Raw genomic sequence first — 17,152 nt, forward strand, 5'->3', positions numbered from 1 at the left:
CAGACATTATTCTCTCTCTCTATGGCACAGCATTTGGCATAAAAAACTCTTTCATATTGTATAATTGTACAATTTTTCATATAGAATAATTTAAAACACTGTTTTGATATACATAAGAATGTTCATTTATTCCCAGCAACCTCTGACTGTAATCTGAGCCTCATTCAAAACCAAATTAATAATAAGCTAGCAAGCAAGGGTGATAAAATTGCAGGGGTCACTAATTCAAAAACCCAGCAAACCTCAAAACAAAACCTCAGCTCCATCTCCTCAGAAGCATTTATTAATGAAGATGATCTCCACTGCTTTACACCTCTGAGTCCCCTGATTACACCATAATCAGGGGAACAATAACTAGAATCGCTACATCTCGGAAGGGTTTAAGGTCATAAATTCAAATAACATGCATTAACAAGGAAGTGCACGACAAAGGAGAATTCAAGGAAATAGTCTTTAACCTAAAAATCACAGGAAACAGATATCACAACCTGTAAACATTGACAATTCCGAACCAAGAACTAAAAGAAGACTGGACTTAAATACACAAAGGAACAAAAAAGCTAATTAAATGGACAACAGGTGAAAGGAATCAATCAATCAAACACACTGGGAAACTAGGTTAAATGAGAGGGAACAGGATATAATTGTTGCGGTATTATTTATTAATTTAAACAAACAACTGACAAATAAACAAACAAACAAAAAAACACACACACTATATATATATATATATATATATATATATATATATATATATATATATATATATATATATATATAAATTAATATAAATAATTTAAATTAATATAAATAATAATAAATAATAATATATATATAAATAATAATAATATATATATATATATATATATATATATATATATATATATATATATATATATATATATATATATATATATATATATATATATATATATTTTTTTTTTTTTTTTTTCCAAATGAAAATAAACATCTTCAATAGACACCGTAGCAATGTGTGTGTAAAAACTGATGAAGAAAAACGCCGCAAAATACTTTTAAGTATGATTTAAAAGGTGTAATGTGAATCTAGGAAACCCTGTGTTCTTTCTGCCAACATGACTCCTTTCAGGTAGTTTCTGTCAGAAAGTGAAGAATGCTTTTTTTTTGTGCCCGCATCTCTGAATCTGTTTTTCTGCTCTCTGGAGTTGTGAGTACACAACTCAGTGCTTTAGTGTTGTTGTTTTTTTTTTCCAGTGCTTGTTTGTGACTGTAATTTATCTAACCTACTTCCTTATCCTAAAGTTAAAACTGGATCTTATAAGATACACGTGAGTCTATTTCAGATGGGTCTTGGCCTTATTAAGTAGTCAAAATCAATGCCACTTTTTAACTAATTCACCAAAAACAATCCACCCACCCATTTTCCAAACTGCTTGTTCAATGCATGTATGGTCATTCCTTTACATTTTGAAACATTTGATATACGGGAAATAACTTTTTATTTGGATCCTGTTCACACCTAGAAAACAAGTAAATTATCTCCTTCCATTTTTTTCCTCACAATTCAATCCTGTTATCCAAGTTATTGTTGGGGGAAAAAAGTCAAACAAAAATATTGCTATGTTTTATAAAAAATACATAACATTTATCAATTGAATATATATATAATTTTTGGTACTTTGTTCATATGAAGCTAGTCCCCACTGAGCAACATCTTATTTTAGGCTCACTTTGCTGCTTGCTATTCAGGTACAATTTGTATTATTTTAGCTGTTTACCAAAACATATTCCAAGTTACAGTTATATAATATGGGCTTAAAGTCACTCTCAGCTTTAATTTGAAGATAATCACATCCAAATTAGAGGAAGAGTTTAGAAATTAGTCCCCACCCCCTTTTTTTTCCTCAAGGGACCAAAAGTAATTGGACAATTGACTCAAAAGCAAAACGACAATGATGTGCTAAAAATGTAAATTATTTTCTTTGCATTTTTCGTGTACAGATGACGCAGTTCGTAGAACGATCCCTGTTCACGTGGATCAATGAAAATGACTGAAAATGCAGTATTATGCATGCTAGCCAAGTAGCTGGCAAAGTCATTTTATAAAGACACACTTCACGCTGATAGACTTTTTCACAAATTTGCATTTTTGTAGTTTACACAGAGACAATAAAGGTATTGTTTTCAAAAACTTTGAAACTGGATTTCAAAAGTTTGCATGTTTGGGCCCCCAAAACGCTGTTGTCCTGTAAACGAAAGACCATTTTTAGTTGAAAACGGTGTTGTGTAAATGGCCCCTTAGTGTGGTATTTGCATTTCGAAGCCACATCATGCGGTCAAAGGAGCTCTCCATGCAAGGCCATCATTAAGCTTCAAAAACAAAACAAATTTGGTACATTCTGAGAAAAGAAAAGAAAAAAAAAAAAAGAAAAATAATGCACTGATGAGCTCAGCAACATAAAAAGGCCTAGATGTCCATGGAAGACAACAGTGGTAGGTGATCACAGGATTCTCTCCATTGTAAAGAAAAAGCCTTTTGCAACATCCAGCCAAGTGAAGAACACTCTCCAGGAGGTAGATGTGTCATTGTCACAGTCTACATTCAAGAGAAGACTTCACAAGAGCAAATACAGAGGGGTTCACCACAAGGTACAAACCATAAGATGCAAGAATAGAAAGACCTGATTAGACATTGCCAAAAAAAAAAAAAAAAAAAAGTCAGAAGAGTTCTGGAAAAGGATTCTTTGATATATGAAACTAAGATCAACCTGTACCAGAATGACAGGAAGAAATAAGTATGGAGAAGGCTTGGAACAGCTCATGATCCTAAGCATACAACATCATCTGTAAAACACAGTGAAGGGAGTGTGATGGCATGGGCATGCATGGCTTCCAGTGGCACTGGGTCACTGGAGTTTACTGATGATGTGACAGAAGACAGAAGCAGCCAGATAAATTCTGAAGTGTATAGGGATATACTGTCTGCCCAGATTCAGCCAAATGCAGCAAAGTTGATTGGACAGTGCTTCACAGTACAGATGGACAATGACCCAAAACACACTGCAAAAGCAGCCCAGGAGTTTTTGAAGAAAAAGTATATTATGCAATGGCTGAGTCAATCACCTGATCTCAACTCAATCGACCATGCATTTCACTTACTGAAGATAAAACTAAAGGCAGAAAGACCCATGAACAAACAACAACTGAAGACAGGCAAAGTAAAGGCAAAGTCTTTGTGATGTCCATGAGTTCCAGACTTCAGTCTGCAAAGGATTCTCAGCAAAATATTAAAAATGGACCTTTTATTTATGATTATATTCATTTGTCCAATTACATTTGAGCCCCTGAAAATAGGGGAACTGTCTATAAAAATGGTTGCAATAGCTCAAGCTCAGTCAGATTGGATGAAGAGTGTCTGTGAACAGCAATTTTCAAGATTCTCGACTGGATTTAGGTCTGGACTTTGACTGGGCCATTCTAACACATGAATATGCTCTGACCTAAACCATTCCACTGTAGCTCTTGCTGTACGTTTAGGGTCATTGTCTTACTGGAAGGTGAACCTCCGCCCCAGTCTCAAGTCTTGTGCAGACTCTAACAGGTTTTCATCTAAGATTGCCCTGTATTTGGCTCCATCCATCTTCCCATCAACTCTGACCAGCTTCCCTGTCCCTGCTGAAGAAAATCATCCCCACAACATGATGCTGCCACCATCATGTTTCAGGATGGGGATGGTGTGCTCAGGGTGATGTGTAGTGTTAGGTTTCTACCACACATAGCATTTTGCATTTAGGCCAAAAAGTTAAATTTTGGTCTCATCTGACCAGAGCACCTTCTTCCACATGTCTTCTGTGTCCCCCACATGGCTTGTTGCAAAATGCAAAAAGGACTTCTTATGGCTTTCTTTTAACAATGGGTTTCTTCTTTTCTTCTTTGTGGAGTGCACGACTAATAGTTGTCCTGTGGACAGATTCTCCCACCTGAGCTGTGGATCTCTGCAGCTCCTCCAGAGTTACCATGGGCCTCTTGGCTGCTTCTCTGACTAATGCTCTCCTTGCACGCCCTGTCAGTTTAGGTGGACGGCCATCTCGGCCAGGTTTGCAGTTGTGGCATACTCTTTCCATTTTCGGATGATGGATTGTACAGTGCTCTGCGAGATGTTCGAGGCTTGGGATATTGATTTATAACCCAACCCTGCTTTAAACTTCTCCATAACTTTATCCCTGACCTGTCTGGTATGTTCTTTGGTCTTCATGATACTGTTTGTTCATTAATGTTCTCTAGGCAAACTTCTGAGGGCTTCACAGAACAGCTGCATTTATACTGAGATTAAATTAAACACAGGTGGGCTCTGTTTGCTAATTAGGTGACTTCTGAAGGCAGTTGGTTCCACTGGATTTTAGTTAGGGGTATTAGAGTAAAGGAGGCTGAATACAAATGCACGTCACACTTTTCAGATATTTATTTGGAAAAAAATTTGGACACCATTTATCATTTTCCTTTCACTTCTTAATTATGTACCACCTTGTGTTGGTCCATCACATAAAATCCCAATAAAATAATTTTGTGTTTGTGGTTGTAATGTGTTAAAATGTGGAAAAGTTCAATGGGGATGAATACTTTTGCAAGGCACTGTATATATATATATATATATATATATATATATATATATATATATATATATATATATATATATATATATATATATATATACTTTTATTTTACAAGGATGCATTTAATTGTTTAAAAGTGACAGTAAAGATATTAATATTACAAAAGATTTTAAATAAATGCTGTTATTTTGAATTGTCTATTTAGCAAGCAAAGGATCCATTAAAAATCATAATCTTAAATCCTAAAATCTTATTTTTTTTGTTTTATTAATTTTGCTAGACATTACACAAAACAGGGTTTTATCAGGTACCATGATAATATACTTTAACATGTACCAGTTTTACAAAAACCGCATACCTTAGTTTATAGAAAATAAAACAGCTCTAATATTTAGAGTAAATGTTTTCTAGTATCTCCTCAAGTGGCATTGTGTGCTCCTCGTTCATAGGCATCAGCCAATCATTATTCACATGCTCAAGACTTCTGAACCAGGGATCAAAGTGAATTTGTGGGTGACCAAATAAGTGGCTCTGAGAATAGTTTGATTGACTGAAGTGTAAAATTTAAAGTTTTACAGAGGTGAATTCAACCATAAGATGAAAGATTGGGGTTATTTTTCTTGTCACATATCAGATTTATTGCCTACAGGTCAGTGACCAAACTTTTTAGCTCTAACGCAGTTTGCAAAGTAACATTGACCTGAAATATAATGACTTTGACTGAAGAATTTCCACCTTCATGCCACAGCTCTAACAATCTCTACAAATACAATTTCATTCCTCTCTGAAAGACTTTGATTCGTTTTCTGCTTCAGACACAAATGGATAGATAACTGTTCAACTTCACTCATGGCTGATGAATTGAGCACCCCATCAGATGCTTTTTGCTGGACCTCTAATATGACCAGCCTGACGAAATGTTAAAACGGCTTTGGAATCGATGTCTGCCTGTAAAACATTAGGTTGAATGGCTATTGCTAATGTTTCAGGAGGGCAAAATTGAGAGTAAAATGATGCAATTTGGATGTGCTGAATCCACAATCTACAAAAAAAAAAGTGCTTCTAAAAAAATGTCTAAGACATTTCTAAGAACCTCAATCTTTCTAAGTGGCAACACAAAGCCCTCAATGAGCATTACAGGATGACCATGTTCACTTGATTACCTGTCTTCATAACACTGCTATGTGTTATAATGGATGACTAATTTGCATAATTATGTTTCATCCCCTCTACCGTTTTAAATGTGCTCCACACCGATGCCACAAAATAGCCCACCGTCATTATTTCCTTAAGGAGATGCAGGCATTGTGCAGAGTTTCTCTCCTTTTTGGACCATTAAATCAGATGGTTTATTAGACAGTCTTGGTGAACCATGGGTAATGAGCCTCAGAACCAAATGCCCTCTGCTTTGGGCCTCGCCACTATGTACAGTATAATCTTTTCTTGTGGATACAACAAACACAATCTAGTTATAATGGAAGCTTGTTTCAGTCACAGAATAAAAAAAAAAAAAAAAGGAAGAAAAAGAAACCGGAACCTGGAACCGTGTGGAGTATGTTTATGATGGATGGAAACACTTTTTTGGGCTTCAAACATGTGGTTTCCGTGCACTGCCATTATAAAGCTTGGGAGCATCAGGGTGATTATTACTCTAACTCTGACTGTATTTGTCTGAAAGAAGAAAGTGATATACACCTAGAATGTCTTGAGGGTGAGTAAATCATGGGGTAATTTCCATTTTAAAGTGAGGTAATCCTTTAAGTGTGTTTCTCTGCCCTTTTTGGATTATTGCCTGTTTGGATTAAAGTTCGTATTGGAATGTTAACATTCTGAGTTTTCGTCTGTCTGCCTGCAACACACACCTGATATTGTGATAACTGGGGCCATTTTCTCAGAAGAAAGAAAATTGAGAAAGTGGAAACTTTGGAGAATTTATTTGTTAAACATGTTGTTCCAAATGTGTATGACTTTCTTCATTCCAAAGAATGAAAATCAAAAAGATCCAAAACAACAATGGACTTTATTGACATTCATTGTACGGATTAAAAAAAAAAAAAAAAAAAGTTTAAAAAATACTTTTTTTCAAAATAGAGAGAATCATTTTTCAAAGTATCATCTTTTATCTTCCACAAAAGAATCATACAGGTTTGATGAAACAAAATGAAACAGGACATGATGACAAATTTCATTTTTGGGTGAATTATCCATTAATGTCTAGAATTCCTGTGTGAAGATCCATGCACAATCATGCTTCTTTTGTTTTCTGACCTCTATAAAAGAGAACACTTGAAACAATTCAAATTACTTAGCGTTCTGAATGACAACACAGTGTCATACTATCCATCTCTCAGAGCCATTTGTCCAGCTCAAACCGGAATTAATCAAATCATAGTTTAGTGTGGGCTTGCACACTAAACTGCACGCTCATCATGACATATGGCCGTGGATCAACTGGAACTGTAGAGACTGTGGATGGACTAACCATCTTCACTAAATCAGAGCTCCATCTAGCCTTTTTATCTCAGCCATTCTATTATTTTACGTATGTCTCCCTCTGATGCTAATGATATTAGAGGGTTTAAATGCTGAGCTGCCCTAGAACACAAATGGATTTTTCTGGGACAGATGAAACATGGACATCTGTTGTTTATTTATTTGTATCCACAGAGTGCAGCTATTTTTACCTTCTTTGCACTCAAGTGCCCAGCCAAATTAATAAAAAAAAAAAAGGGGGCTGATCTGAATGGCGCTGACCTTTATTTATAGACACCTTCTCGGTTTTTTAAGTAATAAATAGGGATGGGTCTTCCCATTCTATTAAAATAATATACTATTGTCTCAATAAATTAAAAATAAAACACTACGTGAAGTTTTAAAGGGACCATGACATGGATTGAGGTTCACTTACAGGGCCAGATGTACTAAACAGGGTAAATTAGCATGAAAGCGCAATTCCAAAAAAAGCACCAATTGGAGTGTAAAGTTCTGCACATGATCTATTGATGATGTGCAAATTAACACTCTGAGGTCTGAGGGTATCGCCGGCGATACCACCGTGGTTTTTTTCTTATCAGTGTGAAAGAGACTCAAAATGCTCCGTCAATGTTGTCTTTTACTGAGGCATTTGTGGACAAAAGGGGCAGAGCGCCCTCCGGCTGCAAGTATGAATTAAAGAACACAGACGCAACCAGATCATTTTCATAATGACCAACGCAATTGACCAGGTGCAAATTAGAGTCTGGTTTAAAGGGTTAGTTCACCCAGAAATTAAAATTCTGTCATTAATTACTCACCCCATGTCATTCCAAATACGTAAGAACTTCATTCATCTTCGGAACCCGAATTCCGGAAATGTTGGGACTTAAAATTTGAATAAAATGAAAACTAAAAGACTTTCAAAACACATGAGCCAATATTTTATTCACGATAGAACATAGATAACATAAGAAATATTTAAACGGAGAAATTTTACAATTTCAAATGTGATGCCTGCTACGGGTCTTAAAAAAAAGTTGGCGTGGGGGCAACAAATGGCTGAAAAAGCAAGAAATTTTGAAAAGATTCAGCTGGGAGAACATCTAGCAACTAATTAAGTTAATTGATATCAGGTCTGTTACATGATTAGCTATAAAAGGGAAGTCTTAGGAGAGGCAGAGTCTCTCAGAAGTAAAGACAGGCTGAGGCTCTCCAATCTGTGAAAGAGTGTGTGAAAAGATTGTGGAATACTTTAAAAACAATGTTCCTCAACGTCAAATTGCAAAGGCTATGCAAATCTCATCATCTACAGTGCATAACATCATCAAAAGATTCAGAGAAACTGGAGAAATCTCTGTGTGTAAGGGACAAGGCCGAAGACCTTTATTGGATGCCCGTGGTCTTCGGGCCCTCAGATGACACTGCATCACTCATCGGCATGATTGTGTCAATGACATTAGTAAATGGGCCCAGGAATACTTCCAGAAACCACTGTCGATAAACGCAATCTGCCGTGCCATCTGCAGATGCCAACTAAAGCTCTATCATGCAAAAAGGACGCCATATGTGAACATGGTCCAGAAGCGCCGTCGTGTCCTGTGGGCCAAGGCTCATTTAAAATGGACTGTTTCAAAGTGGAAAAGTGTTGTATGGTCAGACGAGTCCAAACTTGACATTCTTGTTGGAAATCACGGATACCGTGTCTTCAGGGCTAAAGAGGAAGGAGACCTTCTAGAGTGTTATTAGCATTCATTTCAAAAGCCAGCATCTCTGATGGTATGGGGGTGCATAAGTGCGTACGGTATGGGTAGCTTGCATGTTTTGGAAGGCACTATGAATGCTGAAAGGTATATATAGGTTTCCAGATGCCGTCTGTTTCAGGGAAGGCCTTGTGAATTTCAGCAGGACAATGCAAAACCACATACTGCAGCTATTACAACAGCATGGCTTCGTCGTAGAAGAGTCCGGGTGCTGAATTGGCCTGCCTTCAGTCCAGATCTATCACCTATAGAGAACATTTGGCGCATCATTAAATGAAAAATATGTCAAAGATGACCACAAACTCTTCAGCAGTTAGAAACCTTTATCAGGCAAGAATGGGACCAAATTCCAAAACCAAAACTCCAGAAACTCATAACCTCGATGACCAGATGTCTTTAAACTGTTTTGAAAAGAAGAGGAGATGCTACACCATGGTAAACATGACCCCGCCCCAACTATTTTGAGACCTGTAGCAGGCATCAAATTTGAAATGAGCTCATTTTGTGCATAAAATTGTATAATTTCTCAGTTTAAACATTTATGTTATCTACGTTCTATTGTGAATAAAATATTGGCTCATGTAGTTTGAACATCTTTTAGTTTTCATTTTATTCAAATAAAAAAAAAAATGTCCCAACATTTACAGAAATCGAGTTGTATTTTTGATGAAATCCGAGAGGTATATGATTCTTCCATAGGCAGCATTATAACCACCACTTTCGAGGTCCAGAAAGGTACTAAAGACATTGTTAAAACAGTTGACATGACTGCAGTGGTTCAACCTTAATTTTATAAAGCGATGAGAATACATTTTGTGCGCAAAAACAAAACAAAAATAACGACTTTATTCAACAATATCTTCTCTTCTAGGTCATTCTCATATTCTGTTTACGTTCAGAGCTCAGGCTCAGTATTGGCCGAGACTGTTCACGTGAGCAGCACGACACATTCTAGAGCAGAATTTCTGTTCAAACTTCTGACTAGCAACAGCTCTAAGGCCGTGCACACACTTAACGATTGTAAGGCCGATTATGAATGTAAATTGATATTTATGACTGATCGCGCTCAAACGCGTCCAGTCAGAGTCAGTTGCGTTCAGTCTGCGATTACAGTCGGTGTTCAGATTCCATGTGTAAGTATTTAAATCTGCTTCAGTCGCAGGAAACAATCGCTGTATGTTGAGCACAGTCTTAGAATGTTTTAGCTAATCGTTAAATGTGTGCCTGGCTTAAAATGAAAAAATAACTTGATCTACAGAATCAAGATCAGACTTTTAAGTCTTGTGTCTTGTCTTCTGTGACATTCACAGGCAGATCACACAGGATACATTCACACATCATCCAGAATGGAGGAATTCATCACCTTCTCGGCTCAGAGACGTGCAGGAAGCAGAGAGGCAATCTGTTATGTATGACGTGACTAATTTCTCAGCCTAAAAAGTGCTTCCGTAACTCCAGGATCCGTTTCACTGAATTGTAAGGAGCAAAGAGCAGGGCAGGAATAGGTCAGCTTCCACTAACAATGGAGCATGATGGAAAATGTCACATGGGAACTGTGCCTCACACATAAAAGGACAACCAAGGAGAAGATCATGGAAAATAAATGCATTGTCTGAGAGAGCGAATGCGTATTCCCCAGTGCTAAAAATAGTGCAAGCTATGGAAAAAAATACTGGAGGTTGAACGTTTTTGATAATATTTCACTGACAGCTAAGTGGGAAAAAAAAGCGTGTATGAAACATGTTCTTGAGTCAGGAACACATGAAATGACTTTGTCAAGAAAAAAAAAAAAAAAAAAAAAAAAAAAAAAAAAATCATTATTATCCACATCTAGAAATGAAAATCATTAATGGGATAGTCCACTCAAAAATGAAAATTCTGTTATCAATTACTGACCCTTATGTTTTTTTTTTAGTTTTGTTTTGTTGTTTTTTTTTTTTCAACTTTGGAACACAAATGAATATATTTGTAATAAAATCTGAGGCTGAAATATAATTCACATATAAATATTGTTTATATGTGAATAGAAGTCTAAATTAAATCTGTTCATCATAAAAAGTGATCACGTCTCTTGGATTAAATTGCTCAAAACATACAGATTATTTACGATCTCTTTTTTTTTTTTTTAAGAACTCGTTGAGCCTTCAGAGTTTTGGGACAGAAATCTCTCAGATGTCTTTAAAAATATCTTCATTCGTGTTCTGAAGATGAACAAAATCTTATGGGTTTGGAACGACATGACAGAGTAAATGATGACAGAATGTTCATTTTTGGATGTACTGTCCCTTTTTAAAAAGAGCTCAGAGTCAGAGTCATTTTTATGCATTTCAGACTAATCAGGCTCCTCTTACTTGATGTAATTTGTGTTGCGCAACAAACCACACACATTCTATAAAAGCAGTCACTGATACGACACCATTACTTTACATGAAATGCACAACAACTCGCTCGCTATATACATTTAATCTAAATGCTCCATTTAAATCACTTTGCTGAGTCAGTGGCCATGAGGTTGATGTAAATAACTATAGATCCTTCCGGCTATTTGAATAGGAGAGTACTGAGAAGTCTCAATTAAGACAGCACTTTCCTCTAAGACTACAGAGTAAATTATTGATCCCTAGATACAAAATGTGTATTGCCGGTAGCAGCATCTGTCTCCTTTTGACCTTTTGTTCTCAGAGGAAAATGATTCCGAGAAATAAGGAAGAGACGGTCTTTGAAATTACATTCCTTCTCAGGTGTAGAAGTGCTACCCAGGCTGCCTCTCCGATACTGGAGTGGGATATTAACCACTGAAAGTTAGGGCCGAGAGGGCCAGCCATCTGAAGTGTCCAAGAGTTGCCCCCCTGCTCTCTTTCCACCAGACAATAACTGCCACCGCTGACAATGTCCATTTTTCACAAGCACTTACCTAGGAGAGAGCAAGGGAACACAGCAACCCTAGAACACCTCTGTCTGGCAGCACAGCGTGGATGGCAACTGAAGCAGCCGTTTTCCAATCTCGCCCTCTAATTATTTTCTCCAGCATGCCCTGGAAAGATTTCCTCACACAGTGAAACTAAGCGATGTACAACTCATTAAATTCCTGTTGTGACAGAGAATGCGGAAGAGATCAGTAGACGGAGGCTATGGCTGGAAAGAAATACTGGCATACTGTGAAGTATATTCTGTTTGCTATTTTTTAAAAATAGTATATGAAACAGTATGCAATGATAAATGTTTTAAACTGTAAGATGCAACATTGTCATCATATGAACAGGCCCACACATAATCTACACCCACAACATTTCTCAGATAACAATATTAACATCTGCCCCTTCTCAGATAATTTAAGAAATATTTACCACTAAATAAGAGTCCCTTAGAGGGTTAGTTCACACAAAAATGAAAATTCTGTCATTAATTACTCACCCTCATGTCATTCCATACCCGTAAGACCTTCGTTCATCTTCTGAAGACAAATTAAGATATTTTTGATAAAATCCAATGGCTAAAGAATAAAATCCTGAGGCCTGCATTGACAGCAAGATAATTAACACTTTCAGATGCCCGGAAAGCTACTAAAGACATATTTAAATGAGTTCATGTGAGTACAGTTGTTCAACCTTAACCCTTAACTGCATGACTGTTTCGCCAATCATTCTTACATATTCGGGTCTTTATCGACCCGGATCAATATCTAACATGGAAGGATCTCTACCTGTCACGATAATATAAAACTCCTCTGATATTAGAGTAACAATTACAGAAGAATAAAATAAAGCATATTTTGTTACCTTTTGGAGCTTGAAAGGGCTCCGTTTGAGCAGATGTTTTATGCCATCATCACTGTCCTCGTCAGAGCTCATTTCCCAGTAAATTCAGCAAATAATAGGCTACTTTTATGTTTGAGGTCACGAATATGAGCCCATTCGCAATCTCAAACGTATTCTCAAAACTATATAATTTTCAACATCTTCAATATCAATATTTTGATCACTAACAGCTTCACCAGATCCATCCAGAAAGAGTTACAGTCATATTTGATTGCGTTCAGTACTTCGCTGAGCCATTTCATTTTTTCTTATTATTTCGTTTTCTGTCTAAATGAGTCGTCACTTCAGCATTGTGTATCAGACATTACCACCTTGTGGAATAAAGGTGAATTGCACTTTTTCTGTCATCTAAGATTCAATTATCGTTGTGCAGAAAAAATATACGTACACTCATACACACCTTGGGTTGTTCACGACCCTATACAATTTTTATACAAAATGAACGCAAAAATAGGCATTCTTTTATAATTGTATGATTTTTTTTCTTGTTATATTCTTTATATTAAATTGATTGAGGAATACCAAGAAGGTTGATGTCTAACTTTAAAAAATGAACGAGGAGGAGGGTAGTGAATGATGTCCCGGGTCACTAAAGACCTGAGGTATGCATTTAAGGGTTAATGTTATGAAGCGACGAGAATACTTTTTGTGTACCAAAAAAACTAAATAACGACTTTATTCAACAATATCTATTGATGGGCGATTTCAAAACACCATTCACGAAGCTTCAAAGCTTTAAAATCTTTTGTATCAAACTGCCAAAGTCAAGTGAACCATTGAAATTTCGAAATGTTTCGAAACACTTATAACGTAACAAAGCCTAGTTTACTGAAATCATGTGACTTTGGAAGTTTGATCTATTTTATGGCATTAAAAAAAGTTTAATGGATGAAAATATTGCTGAAATACCATGAATAGCATGTTAGTATGCATCCTGAACCCGCACTGTTGTATGCATAACCTGCACCAGAGTTTCTTCCACTGATTAGAAATGAGTTATTTTCACCCCTCCTTTCTGTTATAACCAGTTTTTCATTACTACAGATGCACAACAGTGCTTCACCTAGATTCAATTTACACCCTCTTAACATTGCTTTGATTATAACAAGTTGCACGGATGTTCAAAATGCATGTTTGAACTCACTAAAGTCATCCGATAGCAGCTCAGAAATAAGTAATGGATACACGCTCCCAACTCGCAAGCAGAAGACAAATCCCTGCTGACTATGAGATTACCTTGTTGTTTAAAAGCTGATTTTATTCATCCAGTCAGGTTTACATCTGCATTAGTGTTATTCCTTTATCCATGACGATAAACAATGTGGATAGTTTTGTCTAAATGCCAGATTCCCCTGATTGATTGCTAAACTTTACTTTGACCTTTCCAATGGGCTTATCACGAGTTCTCCCGCAGTATCAGAGAAGGGTTGCTTTGCATTAACTGCCATGTAACTGAACCTGTCTGCACTCTCTCTCCTGTACCTGATAATACTATGGAGTCCTTTGATACATAATGCAGAAGTAAATGGCCAGGCTTTCTGCTAGTAGAAACTTCATTTTACGCTTTCATGATCTCAGGACATTTCCTCTTTATGCATCAAAGGTGTTTATCAAAGGCAGAAGATCTGCATTCAGCAGTCTGTTTATTTATTTAGTACTCAGTTCAGAAGTCCATGGCTCAGATAATGCAAAGCTTTTTGTACCAAAACCATCAGTTGTATATTTGCTTATCAGCAGAAAAGTAATAATCCTGAGGGTCCATTTTGGCTCTACTGTGACTACAGTAAGTAGGCCTAAGTAATTAAGTCAGTAAGTAATATTACACCATGAAGATATGCTGTTTCCAATCTAGCTAAAAGAAGATATCAGACAAGGGAGAAGAAATTTTGTAAAGTCTTTGTGACTAATGACATAAAATGCTGCCTATAGTATGTAGTATTGGAACAGAGCAACTGTATCTGAATAACGAACAGTGAATACTGACATTACACTTGAACATCAAAGACAACATGTTTGACTCGTCTGGTTACGATTATCTTATAGGCTCAAAATTTTAACCTTAAATATTCACCCCTCTTACTGCTGAGAGCAGTAAAGCCACTGCTTGATTCAGGTAATTTTGTTAAGTCTGGAAATTCTGCAGGTAGCATTTTTTTTTTCTTCAAAGGAAAAAGTGGATTTGTATTCAACGTGACTTACAATTGCGCTTCTGGTTCCAGAGAGCCACAGAACATATTTCAGATAAGATGCTGAAAAAACCTTGAGCTCATTTTAAGCACTACTGAGGACAAAAGATAAGAATTCAAAGAAGCATTTTGTATCCCTAAGGACCAATCAAATCCTATGTCACTTTGCTGAGCACTCATATGAAGGAAGGCAAAGTGCTGAAAAGTCAAACAATGCCGAGAGCTAGCACTGCTCAGGGTAGAAACATTTAGTCTCTATTTCGATCATGCTTTTCAGTATTTCTGTGTTGATGAGTGTATCTGTTTGTGTGATAGGAAGAGAGCAAATGAGGAAATACCTTGTGTTAATCAAGGATAATGCATTGAAGCAAGATTCCTAATATAATTTGTTCTGTTAAATGTCATTTTAGTTAAATGACTATTTAATTCAATGCATGGCTCATTCATTTCACTTGCTCCATACCGTAGCACTTTAAGATCTGTAGGATATGTATAAACTTATTCAGAAAGACTTATAATAGACATTGCAATGGCATTTATATATATATATATATACAGTGGGTACGGAAAGTATTCAGACCCCCTTCAATTTTTCACTCTTTGTTATATTGCAGCCATTTGCTAAAATCATTTAAGTTCTTTTTTTTTTCCTCATTAATGTACACACAGCACCCCATATTGACAGAAAAACACAGAATTGTTGACATTTTTGCAGATTTATTAAAAAAGAAAAACGTCTCGGGTTACGAGTGTAACCCCTGTTCCCTGTGTAAGGGAACGAGACGCTACGTCAATGACGTGATGGGAACCTTCTGCATTTTGTGTTCGTGAAGCACCTCTGTATCCAACCAATGAGAAGACGTGACGTCAGAGGCGGGTGACGTCACGGACCAGGAAACTATAAAGCATACCCAAAAGCAGAGAACGCCAGCTTCTGGAATATGTCTGAAGCAAGCGCTCCAGGTATGAGGGAGGTACGGCAACGTGACGTAGCGTCTCGTTCCCTTACTCAGGGAACAGGGGTTACACTCGTAACCCGAGACGTTCCCTTTCGTGGGAACTATCGACGCTACGTCAATGACGTGATGGGAACGCTGTCCCAACTACGCCGTATCTTCAAGTGCCTGGCTGCTATCTTGCAAGACCAAGGAACCTGGAGTAGAACTTATATTAAGATTATAAAATCTGATGAAAGTGTGCTGGGATGACCATCCAGCTGCACCACATATGTCGTCCAGTGACACTCCTGACAAAAGAGCTTTAGAAGCGGCCATACCTCTTGTAGAATGAGCTCTAACGGCTAAGGGACATGGCTGTCCCACTGCTTTATATGCGAGTGAGATGGCCTCGACCACCCACTTGCTCATCCTCTGCTTGGATGCTGGGCCCCCCCTTCTAGGGGACCCGTAACATACAAATAATTGATCTGTTTTTCTCCACAGGGCAGCTCTGTGGGTGTAGGCATCCAGCACCCTCACAGGGCAAAGCAGATTACGTTTTTCCTGATCCTGATTTTCAAATGGAGGAGGACAGAAAGCCTCCAGTACAATGGGACCTGGGACTCTAGTGGGGACCTTTGGCACATAGCCCGGTCTAGTATGTAAGAAAGCCTTGATCATACCAGGCGCAAATTTCAAACATGATGGAGCGACTGACAGCGCTTGCAAATCACCAATCCTTTTCAAGGAAGAAATTGCTAACAGAAAGACTGTTTTTAGTGTTAGAAATTTATCTGACACTTCTTCTATTGGCTCGAAGGGAGCCTCAGCTAACCCTTGGAGCACAATAGATAAGTCCCAGGTCGGAGCTTTTGTGCGCACCGAAGGCCTCAACCTCAGTGCACCACGGAGGAAGCGTATAACTAGGGGGTCTCGACCCACCGAGGAGCCCCCTACAGGATTATGATAAGCCGAGATGGCTGCGATATATACCTTCAATGTTGAAGGGGTTAAGCCTTCTGAAAACTTTTCCTGAAGGAATTGTAGCACACAGCTAATAGGAGAGTGGACAGGGTCCGTATTACGCTGGCCACACCATGTGGCGAACAGTTTCCATTTATACATATACAGCTTCCTCGTGGAGGGAGCTCTGGAGTGAAGGATGGTCTCCACAACCTCGGTTGGGAGACCAGATTCTATGAGCCTTGCCCCCTCAGAGGCCAGGCCCATAGTTTCCACATTTCTGGGCGGGGATGGAGGATCGTGCCGCCCGCTTGTGACAGGAGATCCTGTCTGAGAGGAAGCTCCATAGGAGAGCCGTGAAGGAGAGATATTAGGTCCGCAAACCATATTCTTGTCGGCCAGTAAGGGGCCACCAGTATT

This window comes from Megalobrama amblycephala, linkage group LG5 (assembly GCF_018812025.1).
Source record: "Megalobrama amblycephala isolate DHTTF-2021 linkage group LG5, ASM1881202v1, whole genome shotgun sequence".
NCBI lineage: Eukaryota > Metazoa > Chordata > Actinopteri > Cypriniformes > Xenocyprididae > Megalobrama > Megalobrama amblycephala.